At 34.8% G+C, this 16,452-nt stretch overlaps 1 protein-coding gene across 1 annotated transcript in view; it reads left to right on the top strand.

Annotated features, from left to right (window-relative positions):
• MED31 (mediator complex subunit 31) overlaps positions 1-16,452 on the top strand; it is a 101,295-nt gene that overhangs the window by 22,024 nt on the left and 62,819 nt on the right. The window lies entirely within an intron of this gene.

Here is a 16,452-nt window from a genome sequence, read left to right as displayed (position 1 = left end):
ATGAGGTTGTTAGCTCTTCTCTTATGGTATTTTCTGTTTTCATTTTGATATGCTATGAATTGCAGGACATTATCTTAGTATTTAATCTGTAAATTGTTATGAGAAAATTTGAAATTCCCTGTGCATGCAAAAATTTGAAATATCAGCAAAAAATATAATTCAAAATTGATAATTTTTTGATGCCACCTGTGTTTTCAAACTTTTCTGAACACAACTGTAAAAAATCAGTGTTCTAGATTAAAAACATATTTTTAATTAATTTTTGAAAGTTCCCTTTAGGTCTGTCAGTGGTCAAATGTAAATTTAAAAACTGCACACTTCAACATATGTCATTATTACACGTCATCCTGCCAGTAACCGGAGTGCTTGCTAAAGTGTGAAGCACACACACATCAACAGTTTTATTTCAGATGATGCATCAATATCACAAAGCCAGAGCATGTCCCAGATTAATGCCATAAGTGGGATACCCAGATCAAAGTAAGGTTGTAAAGAACACTGTCACAAAAGGCACAGATTAAATTTCTAAATAGATTCAGATTTTCAAATTTCAAAATGGAAGCCATTTTCATCAAGGGTCCTCCCTCATCTTTAGCATTCTAAATAGGAAAAATGCAAATTAGGAGAAACTGGTTATCAATCTTTAAAAAAAAAGTTCTCACTTGGAGCCCTCTTCCTCCTTTACCTAAGCAAACACATATGTGAACAAGGCCCTGTGGTTCTTGAAGTGGGGGCCCTAGTGAATGAAATTATTTTGGTATTTGAGACTTTATTGTTGGTTTGTATTTAGTTTTTGTTTTTGATTTTGGAAGTTTTATTTTGTATCCTTTGTGCATGGCTGGTAGAAGACAAAGTCTCAGCAAGCAAAAGTGACTCTTCATTTGGTGCTTTATTAAATTCCTACTTAAGTTGAAATTGAAAGACACAGTACAGTGTTCAGGAAAGCTCTTCAACTCTATTTAACTGATGCAAAATAATTAACATGAGCCACCTGCAACTGAATATTTTCGTTACTATGAAATAATGTAAACCATTATTACAGTTTTAGAAATATTGAGTGTCATGATTGTGTAATGTGATTAATAATTTCTTTACTTAAATGTGATCTGTGTAGGTGCATAGCTACTGGAACGTTAAGGGCTGTGGCTACTCCCAAGCCCAGCATGGGTCCTTGCCGCAGGTTAAGTAACATATCCCTACACCATAATTCATCTTATCTGATGTTAATTATTGTCTTGTTCCTGATGATGTTACTGGTCAACTTAGAATTTGGCTCTCAGTATACAAATGGCTCCCCCACCCCTGTGTTGTTTCTATAACTGTGTTTTAGGCAGTTTTCGTTTTTAAGGGCTTTTGTACCAAATTTGTCTACAAAATATTTCTGATTCAGAATGAAACTCCCATTTATAAAATTGTTTGTGGAAAATGTGTTTCACTTAACATGGTTTTAGTAATGTATTTTCCAGAATTGCATCAGTAGTATTACATGAGCCCCATGTTATATTGATATTTTTTGCTGCATTTCTTTGTAACAATATTATAACACTTTCTGATTTACTTTTACAATAAAAAATTATAAATTGAATTCTCAAAAATCCATTGCTTTAGTTTTAAAATGTTATCAAATAAATAAAATAAAATTATAATCATAATAATTATTATTATTTCATTATTTTTATTACTCTGAAGTCTAACACTTTGAGTCACATTTCTTCAGTTATTGTAAGTTAAATATGGCCCTAGTTACATACTGTAACTTTCAGAAGTAGCATGTTTCCTGAAGTAAACCTTGGATGATGGAAGTAGTGCACCATCATCCAGTGAATTGACTGCTCCATCAGAGATAATGTCAGGAAAAAACTGTTCACTTTAAAATTTTGTGTGGTGTATAGTTTGAATAATGGATTCTGTCAGTGTCAGATATAAGAGCAAACAATCAGAGACTCATCATAAATGCAGCTTGATTGTCAGTGGGGAAACACATTGCTTTAGAAAGTTATGGAAAAATTGACTGTGGCTTTATTTATATGACTATATCAATTATCATACAAGTTCCACAACATTTTTTTTGATATAATTAAAGCTTAGGTTACAATTGAGCATTACAGTAGTAGGTCTCAAAAATCCAGCAAGTGAGGCTTCTGGATTTAAAGTTCTGTTGGATTTAGCACCCTCCCCACTCTTCCATTGATATTATATACAATGGCAGATTAAATGTTCCTCGGGAAACATTTGAATGTTTCCTGAGGAACTCACTTATTAATTGTTAAAAACTCTATGAATTTTCATGCTCAGATTTTTGGAAAATATTCTTATTTTACCATATGTTCAATATATCCTCCATTTTGATGAACAAGTTCCTGAAGGCATACACTAGTATTTGTAATGATGCAATGACACGTCTTTGTCAATTTCATGACGCTGTGAAACAACATCTCTTTCAAGAAACTCCACAAGAGAAAGTCATGAGGACTTGGAGGTGGCCAAAAATACTCACAGTTGTGATGATCTGGATAATAGCATGACAATATGCAAAGGCCAGAAAATTCAAAAAATGTGGCATGGCATTGTTTGGCATAAACTACTGGGTATCCAAGGATAGTTAAGTTACCACAAGTTGTGGTAAAAAAATCATTCTGAAGCATATGTAGGTACTACCATGAGTTAATATTTCATTGAAGAAGGATCCAATTAAACCATGACTTACTGTCATGGTTTGGTTGGAACCTTCTTCAATGAAACACATGGCTACTTTTTGCTTAAGGCTGATGAAAATAAGTTTCATCTAAAAACCAGGTGTTGCGTAACATTGTTTCTCTCCATACAGCAAATTGAGGTCTCCTCTGCTTATCATTTTCAGAAAGTTTTCGCACCACTGTAATCTTGTATAGGAACATTTTCCCATTGAAGTATTTATTGAGCAAAAACCAAAGTATTCCAAGTTTGCAAGCTGATCTGGCTGACTCTCCTGAACTATACTGCATTGCAACTTGGAGGGCATCAACATTTTCTGGAAAATGAATGCCTCACGAGACCATTTTCATTCTTTTACACAGCCTTGCTCTTCAAACTGCTGAGAAAAAGTATTTTTTGCATATTTCCAAAAAAAATAAATAACATATAGCATGTTATTTTATAGTAAAAAATTATAAATTGAGAATTCTCAAAATTTCAGTGCTTTAGTTTGAAAATTTATCAAAAAATAAAATAAAAGCATAATCATAATAATTATTATCATTTCATTATTTTTATTACTCTGAAGTCTAACACTAACACTTCATTTTTATTTACACAAATCATACACATAACTGTATACATGTTCAGTATACACAGAAAATAATTTCTCTCCTTGTATATAAAATCCTTTTTTTTTTTTTTTTTTTTTTTTTTGTTACCAGTGTGGAAATGGAAAGTTAATTGTTGCTGGTTAAGTATGAGATGGAAAACCAGCAATCATTTCAGCATATTTTATTTTTTTATGAAACAAGTAGTTTTTATTTTCTGAATTTATTTAAATATTTTTTCAGTTTTAGTGTAGGGTAAGAAAATTTTTGCTGAATTCATTCGTAATTTACAATTTAAGTGAAACAGATAATTTTTTAATTATTACTAGAAAATTCAAACTCTGCTATGTATGTAACTTACTTGTTCATCAGCTTTATCATCAAACTGCTTTACCGGTGGTGACTCACTGGCCACTTTGACATGATTTGCTAGTCAATTAATCAATTTGATGCATGATTTTATTCATTGCAGATTATTCCCAATGTTCTTGGGAATATCTTACCATAACCTGATTACCTGCATATCAAGTTAGATTTTCTAGTTAAAATTATAAACAAATAAATGACTGAAAAAACCCTTGGGAGTTGGGAACTAGACATGTGAATAAATCTTGACTTGGACCAAACTTCTGCCTATGTTTATTATTAAAAGTGTTCAAAATAAAAATCAAAGTAACATAGATTAAAATCATATATTAAAATATTAAAAACACACATTGGATAAAAGTGCTAAAAAAACCAAAATCTGGAATCAAAATATAAAAATATCAGAAGCGTTTGGCATATGTATGATGCCTTTATCAGCTTAACACTTGCATGGGGTAGTAAGTATAAATACATGAAAATAAAGCTATAGAAGTGTATAAGGAATAAAAGTGATGAGAAGAGGAGGAGGAAAGGAAAGGAAGTAATTCTTGAATATCCCAAGGACAATGCTACTTCCGATTGTGACTTACTGGAAAGAGGGGGGAACGTGAAAGGGAGGTGTAGGAAAGAGAAGACTGGATATCTCGAACTCGTGCAACACTGATCTGGTTATCAGCAGTGATCATTCGTGTATTAAGAATTTGCAGATAAAGGAACCACTAGGTGGCAGTGATCACAGTGTGCTGAAGTGGGATTTACTCAAAGAGGTAACTACCGTCAGGGGTAAAGGAAAGGGTTTTTGCTTCCGTAAAGGGGAGTACAGTGGTCTCAGACAGTTTTTAAATTCTGTACAGTGGGATCAACTGACGATGTTACAAACAGTAAATTCTAAGTGGGAAGCATTCAAAGAATTAATCGTGGAAGCTACTAGACTTTATATACCGATTAAGAAATATCGTTCAAGGTTTAGGCCTAAATGGTTATCAAATGAACTAATGAGATTCGTGACAGAGAAGAAAAATGCATGGGATGCATATAAATTATCAGGTGACGCAGAAGCCTGTGGCAGATATAAGCTAGTCTGTAATCAGGTCACAAAGGAGGTTCGGCAGGCGAAGGCGGATTACGAGAAATCTTTGGCAAAAGATGCTAAGAAAAACAGCAAGGATTTCTTTACTTATATAAACTCTAAAAGGAAGGGGATGAATATGATTGGTCCACTTGACATCGATGGTTCGACTGTTGATGATCCTGCTCAGATAGCAAACAAACTGAATGAGTATTTTGCATCTACATTCACACGTGAGGAATTATTACAATTTGAAAATGGAAGAAGGTTATCAAATTGTAGCAGTGTGCTTAATGATTTTGTAATAACTGAGAGCAAAGTGGAGGAGAAATTGTTGAAGTTAAACATAAGAAAGGCACCTGGGGTGGATGGGATCTATCCAGTTATTTTAAAGGAGGCGGCAAAGCAACTAAGCAAACCCTTAGCCATAATTATGAGAGCATCCTTGGACTCAGGGGAGGTTCCCACGGACTGGAGATGTGCAAATGTGTCCCCAATTCACAAAGGTGGATCGAAGGGTGACACGAGTAATTACAGACCAGTTAGTTTAACTTCTGTTCCGGGTAAAATAATGGAGTCGCTGGTTAAAGATGCATTGCAGGATCATCTAGACAAGACTGCAGCAATAATTCAAACACAGCATGGGTTTGTTAAGGGAAAGTCTTGTCTGACAAATTTGATTGGTTATTATGATGTGGTCACAAAAGAACTGGATGCAAAAAATAATTTTGATATCATATACTTTGATTTCAGGAAAGCTTTTGACACTGTTGCGCATGGAAGACTACTGTACAAATTGGAGCAGAATGGTATTAAGGGTAAGTTGCTACAATGGATAAAAGGATGGTTAAGTGGGAGAAGACAGAGGGTGGTAATCAATGGGTGCTGCTCTTCGTGGACTAATGTTATTAGTGGAGTCCCACAGGGTTCGGTGTTGGGTCCACTGTTGTTTTGTGTATTTATCAATGATATTGATGAAGGTATATCAGGCTTAATGTCGAAGTTTGCAGATGACACAAAGGTTGGCAGGGTTGTTAATGACAGTAATGGCAGTGTGCTACTGCAACAGGATCTAGATAATTTGGGCAGATGGGCTAAGAAGTGGCAACTGAAGTTCAACCTTGACAAATGCAAAGTACTGCATATGGGTAGAAGTAACCCCAGAGAAATGTACCAACTGTGTGGTACTACACTTAAGGTGGTAGAAAATGAAAAAGACCTGGGAGTAATTGTGCAGTCAGATATGAAGTTTTCTGAGCAGTGCAGACAGGCTGCTAGGGCGGGTCATGGGGTTTTGTCAATGATATATAGGAATTTTGCTAGCAGGGAAAAGGAGGTGATTGTCCCTCTGTATAAGGCGATGGTCAGGCCACGCCTTGAGTACTGCGTACAGGTGTGGAGGCCTCATTTTAGGAAGGATGTAGATTTGCTTGAGCATGTACAGAGAAGAGCAACACGATTGGTGAGGGGAATGAAGGGATTCTCTTACCAAGAGAGGCTTAAGTTCTGCAAATTGCAGTGGCTGGAGACTAGGCACCTGCGCGGTGATCTGATTGAGGTGTATAAGGCCTTGAATGGGTTGAGCACGCTGAATTCTGATGGGATCCTTCCACTTGTTCAGATTACCAACCTACGGGGACATAAGTTCAAATTAAGAAAGGACAGATGTAGAATAGATGTGCGGAAATTTGCCTTTAGCCAGCGGGTGGTTAATTGCTGGAACAGCCTTCCATCTGTCGTTGTGGAAGTTGATAGGTTAAATAAATTTAAGGAGGAACTGGACAGGCATTTGGAGGGAATGGTGGGATTTTTTTTTTTTTTTGGCTGATGCTACATAAGCTCCTACACTTGCTTTCTTGCATCATGTGCCACTACTACTACTACAGATTAAAAGATAGGATGTATTCTCGTGTCATCATTTCTTTTCAGAGTGCATCTAGTGCTGCAAATGTGGGCAGATTCCAACCAGTGACAGATCTTAATTTTGTGCATTATCAATAATTTGGACATCATTTTGGCACAAGTTTGTTTGTTTCATATTACAGTTTCTACATAGTATGCTATAAATTACCCCACTTTTTTTGTGTTACTGGTTTTTAAATGGGATGCATAGGTTGTTTTTTTTTAACAGGAGTCTGTACAATATTAATATAACTGCAAAATCCTGGTAATACCATGAGATGCCTTCTGGTAGAAAGGAATGCAAACTATACTGGATGCTTAGTTCAAGTCCAATCTCTGAGTGTGTGATAGGAAGAAATCAGTACCTGCATTCTGAGCTAGAAACACTTTCCACTAATTTAATGTTTGTTCTGGGAAGTCACATTTCTCGAGGATTGCTTTAATGCTTTATATTTCTTAGTATCTTTGTTTCTGATTGATAAATGTGGCCATGTCCTGTCTGTGAGTGTATGACTAGTATTGATGTGCTGTGAGGGAGCATGAAATAACCTATAATTCATATATTTTCCCATGCACATAGGTTTGCAATGTACAGAAGTAGTTAAGTGTGAGTCCATCCACTCTACCGTTATATCAAAGAAGTGGAGGGCATGGTCATTGTCAATCTCTGTTGTAAATTTTAGGAAATTGGAATCTCCATTTAGATATGCTAAAAACATTTCATTCTCACCCCAAGAGAGAGAGAGAGAGAGAGAGAGAGAGAGAGAGAGAGAGAGAGAGAGAAATGATGGAATGTCATTTATATATCTCTTCCATAGCGTAATGGGGAAGGGGGAATTGGAGAGAAATTCAAATTCAGAAGTTTCCATCACTAAATTGGCAATCTGTTGACTGATTGGTGAACCTATGGCTAAACCAAAAATTTGTTCATAAATGACATCTATTATTGAGCCTAGTTGCTTTGTGTTAATTTTTACAAATAAATGACATCTCAAAAAACAATTATAGAACTGTTTAATCATATTGATAAGGCTTTGCATGTATCTCTTACTGTAAGTGTATTGCTGTTAGCTAAAGTAATGCCCCTTTCCAAACATTTTTCATCTAGTCAATTGCATGGTTGATCATATTGATAATTCGTGAAATTTCATGATCCCTTTTCTGGTTGGAATTTGCCCGCATATGGAGCACTAGACACACACTTGAACAGAAATGGCATGCAAAATACATCCCATCTTTTATTGAATCTGTAGTATTGTATGAGTTGGATGGACATCGCCTCCAATCTTCTCTTCCCCGTCCATCCATCCATCCCCTTTGCTCAGAACATAGGGCACAGTCATGTGACATTCCTTTTTTGCTGAGGGCTGATGACCCTCCTGTGTGAGAGTCCTGTGACACCATTTTATCCATTAAGAATATTTTAATTGACTGCACAGATTTTAATGATATGTGTTTTACTACTTTTAATCATCTGACTTGAACCTTATACAAATTAACATAAAAATTTAAAAACAGCTGACACATTGTCATTTTTGGATAAAATCTGACTGAATGTATAATTCAAGAGTCATTTGTTTCCAAGACAGTCTTCTCTTTTCTTTATAAATTTCTTGATAGCATGCATAAGCATTTTTAAAATTTGTAACAACTTTTCTAGTGTGCTCGAAATTTGAATCTTGTGACTTGAAAATCTCAATTGCTTTTTCTATGTGTTGAAAAGCTTCAAGCCCCTTGAGAGTGAAGGAATGAACAGGAGTTTCAGCTGTTAAATCTTCTTCACATTTTGCCATTTCAAGGAGGTCTTCATTTGTGAGCTCTCCATTTTGTGTTTGAAGATGATCGGTGATGTCAGTTGTAGAAACCTCAAGCTGCAATTGGTAGCAATATTAACGACTGCTTTTGTACGATCTCTGCTGGTTCCTGAAATCCTTCAAAATTATCAATAAAGTGTTAACAGAGTTTATTCCAAACACCCTTCATGTTCTTCTCTGTGATTTTGTCCCAGGCTCATTTTATTATTTTAATTGCATCTAAAATATGGAATTCTTTTCAAAATTCTTTAAGAGTTTGACCTCCCTCCTTATCTCTACCAGAACAAATAAATGTATGCACAGTTATACTGTATTGTATAGCTACGCATGAGTTTGAAATTCTGTATTTATGAATGTTTAGCATTTATTTATTGCAATTAATGTTCATATTTTCAATTCTGTTAATACTTTATACTTGAAAAAAAAGAACTCGTAAAACAGGAACTGGCTGTATAGTTTTATTATGTATACTGCTTTTTATCCTATTACTTATATAACCATCTAACGAGGTAACCTCTGAAAAAGGTTACCTCTTTAGATGGTTATAAATTAATTCTGGTAAAAAATAAATAAATTTATTTTTAACTCGCTTTAAACTTGTCTTGGTGCCTAATAGCCTATTCTGCTAATGCACCAAAAAATTGTAAACCTAGCCTAACCATCCCTCCCTTTAGTATATCTCTTCCCCCTCCTAGTAAATTATGAATGATCTGGAGATTACATTAACTTCAGCACATCAGGCATTTTCTTTCCTTTCCTCCCCTCATTCACTTTTATTCCTTATACACTTGTACATTTCTTTTTTTTTTTTACCATGTATTTATAATCACTCTTCTCGTGCAAGTGTTATAGCTGATAAAGGTATTATGCAAATGCTGAAAGCTGAGTGTTTTAGATTTTATGATTGTATTTTGTTTATTTTTAGTGCTTTTATCCAAATATATTTTAAATATTTTATTGCGTTTTAATTAACATTATTTAGATTTTTATTTTTGTACATTTTTAATAATAAATATATTTTGAAGATTGGTCAGAGTAATTAAGAATTATTCATGTAAATGTACAAAACTAGTTTTGCAATAAATAAGACTTCATCCCAAAATTGTTGTGATTAAAATACAACTGTACAAAAAATATTTTTTAACAGATTTACATAACTTTATATTAGCTTCAAAAACATCTGATTCAGTAAGACTGAATAATAAGGAAAATCTAACATGACTGTATTGCTTGCATTGACATCTTAGAAGTGCCATTATTAGAGAAAAGAAATAGTGTGGATAAATTTGTATTTAATAAATGTAAAAATTAAGAAAATAAGTATTTTGTTTATTTATTTATTCGGCGCCTCTGTAGCCAGGTGGGCAGGAGCGGCAATGCGTAGCATACACTTCTTGATTAGACCGGGGTTTGAGCCCGTGACCACCAAATACGGAGGATGTGGAAAGGTCAGAGGAATGACCACCGCATATCCTCGGAGCAATATGGCCTTAGTTGCTAATGCTCCTAAAAACCAAATAACAACATTTATTTATTTTTCTTTTTTCTAGTTCAACTCTTATCACTAAAATGGTATTATGGAAGCAAAATTTTACTGTTATAATAACTAACCAACTAGCTAACCAGTTAATCCTCATGGAATTTCCCATCCATCCCTTTTGTAGTACCAAGAAAGAAAAAAAAAAAAAACAAAAAAAAAAAAAAAAATTTATGATAGGATGAGTAGATAATGCAAATTCAGAGAGAGATTTTTTAGTTTTGTCAGGTTAAGCATTAAAAACTATTACTGTAACTGTTACATTTACACTAACAGTTTTCAAGTTGTAATTTATATAGAGTAATTCCTATAAAAAATTTTTTTTTAGTGTGATAACGAAAAAAAAAACCTTAAAAACAGAGATCCAGAAATGCTTCCTTGTCAAGTTACATCCATGTTTCCAGTCTTGGTGGTGATTCAGAAAGCTGTGTTGCTAAGGTATTGAAGGTGTTTGGCATCTTCTTCACCAGATGTTCACCTTTGCCTTCTTTTATAGTAATACAGGTGTTAACATGTCTTTGTATTGACTGTCAAGCACACTCAAAATAACCAGGAGACACGGTGCACTTACCAACTTTTGCTAACCAAAATTGAATAGACAAGCTTTTAGGTATACTCACACATAAAAATCCATGGGATTTAAACCTGGTGAGCATCCTGACCATGCAATCAGCCTGCCTTGATTTATCAAAAGGTCAGAATAACTGTTGAGAAACTGACAAGCAGTAAATGCTGAAATGTGGAAGAGCCCCATCATGAATCCAAATACATGCTCTTATCTGTAATAGTACATTTTCCTAGTAGTGCAGGCAGATTATCTTACAAAAGAAATCTCTAAATGTTATTGCTGAGTGTATGTAGTAGTATATGAGGTCCAATCATATAGTTAGCAATGATTATAGTTAAGCCAAATGTTGATGTGGATTGTTTTTGATGCTTAGATTGGACAATCTCTCAAAGATTTTCTTCTATCCACAAGTTATGAAAATTTATAATACCATCCCTGATAAACTGCACTTCTGTGAAGAGAACTAGTGAAATGAAGTGAGTGTAAACATGTTTTTGTATAAACCATGTGCGGGACACAAAGCATGCTGGAAAATAATGCAAGGTGCTTTTTCCAGCATTTTGTGAGAGCACCTGCACTTGCCATAGAATATAAGGATATAAGTACTGCTTGTGAAGAATTCACTAGACTGTTCTGTTTCCAGTGAAACATTGAGCTGCCATAAACTTTATGCTAGTCCAAAATTCTCAATCTGGATCAGAACCCATTCTAATTTAGATCCTCTGGTGACACTTCCCCCCTCCCCACCTTCCATTTGGCATTCACAAGCACATGCCTAATTCATTTTTAGACATGTATAAAATGGTTGAAAATTTTCACGAACAACCTTACCTCTTGCTATTTCTAGGTAAGGTGCGGAATTTAAGACCAAACCAAGCTGTATCACGTATCAACTGCACAGTTGACTCGTTCACACAGTGTGGTCCTGGCTGTGGTCAAGTTTATACCTGTTCAGTTTTATCTATGTAACAATGGCTGTGACACGTGAGGAGCAGTGTGCTGCTCTCAAATTTTGTTTCCGTCTCAAGAAAACATCAGCTGAAGCATATGAAATGTTAAAATAGGCTTATAGTGCCTATTTTAACATTTCCATATAGCATAGCTTGCAGGTAATTTAGAATGTTTAAAGATGGATGTGATTCAATCACAAAAATCAGCAGGCCTGGAACTCCAACCACTATTAACCACAGAAACAGTGTTATGGTTTCTCTGTTGACAGCATCACAGAAACCATAACACTGTTTCTGTAATTGTGAGAGAAGATCATCATATAACAATAAGGCAACTGGCAGTAATGTTGAGAATATCAGTAGGAAGCATGCATGGTATTCTCCATGACTATTTGCATATGACACATGCTTGTGCATCCTGAGTTTGAAGACTACTCACACCTGAGCAACATCAAGTTTGCATGGAGGTTTGTCAGGAGCTGCAACGGATGGTTACTGAAGATTATGAGGTTCTGCACAAGGTGATGATGGCAGATGAGATGTGGTTTCATTGTTTCGACCCAGAGAGTAAGCAACAAAGCTCTGTTTGGAAGTTGACATCATTGCTAACACCGAAAAAAGCAAAAGTTTTGGCTTCTCCTGGAAAGGTTATGGTTATTTTTTTATTTATTTATTTTATTTTTTTTTTTGACCTTCAAGGAATGGTTAACCAGCAAGTTGTGCATCATATGACTATTATGGGACTACAGAACTGTAGTAAGGTTCCAAAATGCATACAGTGGGCGGATACTGCATCGTGACATTGCTCATACTGTCATCAAGTACTTTTTTATGTCAAATGTCTTCTTCATTTGCCTTGACCTTGCACCCTTGGTTTTTTTTATTTCTAAAGTTAAAGAAGGAGCTGTGAGGAAAACGTTTCCAGTAATAAGAAAAAGTTGTAAAGACATTGGAGGCGATTCTCAAATGCACATCAAAAAATGGCTTCCGCTATGCTTTTGAAGAATGGCAGAAACGTTGGAATAAGTGCATTTCATCAAATGGGGACTACTTTGAAAAGGATCATGAAAATATGAATGATTAATAAAGGTATGTTGTGAAAAAACATTTATGATCATTCTTTATTGAACAGCCCTCGTATATGTGTAAGCACCTGTTATCTTCACCATGTCCGTCCATCCACTTGTAACAACTTGATCCCCAGCGGGAAATCTGGCAATTAATATTTATTTTTTCCATATAATTTGTATGGAAAAAAAAAATATATTCATAAAAATTTATAGATTACATATATATAGAGAGAAGAGACTTAAAAAAATTAGGGTATACAGTAGGAAAGAAATAAATATTATACAGTTGTAATTAAACCGAACGGCTAAGTTTAGAGAACATAAAACTATAATTTTGTTAAGTGTTGTATAAAGTTATAATCTTAATAATTAATATATAAGAAGATAACTATATTTACTTTTCACATCAGTTAATCACAGAAAAAGAAAAGATTTAATTAATTTTAAGAAGAAAAAAAAAATATAATATGCTTGAAGTGTAACACACTGCATACATAACATGTAATGGAAGTATGTGATCAGATGTTTAGGTATTACTTAATATGAAAAGGTTCATTCAACATCACATTTTCAGCATATCTTTCATTTGACTCCTGAAAAGCTTTTAAGATCAATCATAGCCTCCCCTGCTCCCACCAACCACAGAAATATATTTATATAAATGAAAGTATATTTCACATATTACTCTAAAACAAAATGTGATCAAGCAAGTTTTCAACCTATGTTCTGTTGTTCCTTGGGAAAATTTCGGATTCAGTTACAATTTCACAGCCCTCATTCCTTCCCCACTTACAAAAATCAGTGTAAAAAGTATGTTTTCATATTAATTTACAAGAAAAATGCCAAATTACTACCAAACTTTCAACATGTATTCAGTTTTCTCTACAGGAATATTACTATAAATTTGGAATAGGAGCCCTGGTCCATTTAAAAATTTCAATGCTTGTTTAGAATATTTTAGGAAAAATCCTTGTAACAAATTTTCTTGTCAATGGGTTAACTTATTTTGTTATAAATTATGAAGTATTACTATTTGCCAATGCTTGAAATGTAACATGCTGCATACATTAAAACATGTTAATTTATAAGGAATGCATTCATTTCATTTTTAATTTGAAATAATTTGATTAACAATTGAAAAGAGATTGATCCGTTACAACACCGTTGTAACGGATCAATCTCTTCCGGATCAAACCTCCAATTAAATTTGAGTGCTAATTGATGCCATTCATTATCTGATGAGATACCAGTAAAAATTGAAAGTCTGTCATATATTAAAAGAGTAATGAAGCACTTTAAATTTGTGAGAGATTTGAATATCTTTATTTCCAGTTGTAAATTATATGTACTATATATATTTTTTCAAATGGAAATATGTATATTTAGATCATACATTGGTTGAAAGTAATTCTTTACTCTTTTAACATATTTACCATTACCTGTGCGCTGTGCTACTCAGACGTCTAAGACAGCCTGTCATAGCAACGTGTTAGGATTTTTAATGAAAATGGACATCACCTCTTTTGGTGATGTTATTCAATTAAAATGAAATTAGTAATTTTAGATGGCAATAGTAATAATAATTGCCATATAGTGCAAGGAACCACAGACTTTTTCTGCACTGGCCAAAAAAGAAAACAAAGAGTAGATAAGAAAATACAAATTATTTGCTTCCCTCTTTACATAGGTTTATCCAGTTGACCTTTGAATTTATTCAAACTGTCAGCGTCAGTTACCTGTGAAGGCAACCCGTTCCAACAATTAACAACTTGCTGTCTAAAAGAAAACTGCTTCCTCTCTAATTTGAATTTATGCCCCTGAGTTCTGTAATTCTCTATAACAGTGAAAATTCTGCCTTCATTAATTTTACTAAGCCCTCTCACACCCATATAAACCTCAATCAGGTCACCTCCAAGACTATAAAGCGTTTAGGGCATAAGCCTCAAGCTATGGAAAAGTCTAGACTATGTATAAGTATAGTGCAAAAGCATCAATAATATGTAGCCAAATCTGAATGAACAGAATATTAGCAAAGCGGCATCATGGCATCACTCGGGTATCTACCCACTCACCGAAGAAGGGCCAAATAGCCCTGAAACGGTGCCGTCTGGGGTGGTGGTATCCATCTGAGAATAGGCGCCTCCGTAGTCAGGTGGGAAGGGGCAGCAGTGCATAGCACACGCTTCTTGATTAGACCGGGGTTCAAGCCCGTCACCACCAAATACGGACGATGCGGAAAGGTCAGGGAATGACCACCACATATCCCGAAGCAATATGGCCTTAGTTGCTAATGCTCCTAAAAACCAAACAAACAAACCATCTGAGAATAAGTAACATTAGTCTTCTCCTCGGGTGAAGTGTTACTTATTCGAAGTAGTGTAATATTATGGCAACTCATTGTGAAGGTATTCACAATATGAGATATAACTTAAAACGATGCCGCTTTGCTAATATTCTGTTCATTCAGATTTGGCTATGTATTATTGATGCTTTTGCACTATACTTATACATAGTCACCTCCAAGGTTAAGATTTATACCTGATTGAGGTTTATAAGGTTGCCAAGCTCTCTAGAGCCCACAAATATTTGGAGTCTTTCCCCATATTGTCGCCCATTTGCTGATCTCACCATGCGAGTTGCCCGTCTTTGACTTTTTCAAAAAGTTCAATGTCTTTTTTCAGATGAGGATCTATACTTGAACACAGTATTCCAAATGTGGTCTTACAATTGCTGTGCAGAGTGGGACTGACTTCTCTATCTCTACAGGATAATGTTTGATAAATCACCGATAGGACACCATGGACTTTCCTGGCCGCCTGTTTATACTGCTCAGAAAACTTCATATCTGCCTGTATCATAACTCTCAGATCCCTTTTTTCCTCTACTGGTTTTAATTATATTTAATTAAATCACCTTGTACTACTTTTGTTCAGTCCCACAAGGTGTATAATTTATTTTAGGGTTGCTATTCCCCAAGTGTAATACCTTGCATTTTGCTGCATTAAAACATAATTGCCACTTTTCTGACTATTCCTGCAGCCTGTTCAATTCATCCTGAAGGAGTGCTGCATGGTACTGATCATTAATTACTATACCAATCTTTACATTGTTTGCAAATTTTGATGTCAAGTCTTCTATTTCATCGTTAATGTCGTTTATGAAAATCAGAAACAACAGTGGTCCAAGAAATGGTCCTTGAGGGACCCCACTTCTGACTTTACACCAATCTGAAGAATATCTGAAGTTAAGCATATGTGGGAAAAGAATTTTTAGCTCCAGCAAACGGATAAGTTTTTGATAAATTTTTATCGTTTTATTGACTTAATTGTCATATTAATTTATTTTCTATAAGTAGCTTTATAGTTCTAGTCACACTCCTTAGTTTATTTTGAATTTAGCTAGAGATTTTGTAGGTTACTACTTAATATACGTAGAACCTTTATTTGTTCAAAAATTGACTCCATTGTTATGGTATATTAGATCATACAGTATAGCATAGCATATATCTCGAGCTTGATAGCGTAATATGTATCACTGCATTTAGGAATCTGTTAGCTTAGTTTGCTGTTGTCAATTGATCAATCAAATTGAATTTAAACAAAATGCCCCAGAGCAGCAAAGCAAAGAGCACTAAGTAGTGGGAGTGCTGTGGCTAGGGGGAGAACCAAAGGGGACGATTCTACAATGCATCACAGTCAAAAAAAATGTGCAACTTGTGAGGTGTATGTGGACTGTCTGGAACAGGACATGATCTAGTCAAGGAAATATCTTTGTGTGTTAGGTTTAGAGAGTGTGAAGAAAGTAGGTGCCAACTCAGCATTCTGATGGTCATCTATGAGAGTTTGAGGAGTAGAGTAGATGCCATGGAAGGAATTAAAATGGGGAGGCCCAT

Source organism: Mastigoproctus giganteus, chromosome 5, assembly GCF_048544385.1.
Source record: "Mastigoproctus giganteus isolate SK-2022 chromosome 5, ASM4854438v1, whole genome shotgun sequence".
Taxonomy (NCBI): Eukaryota; Metazoa; Arthropoda; class Arachnida; order Uropygi; family Thelyphonidae; genus Mastigoproctus; species Mastigoproctus giganteus.
The sequence above is the reverse complement of the archived record's forward strand: the minus strand, read 5'-3'. Positions and strand labels throughout refer to the sequence as shown.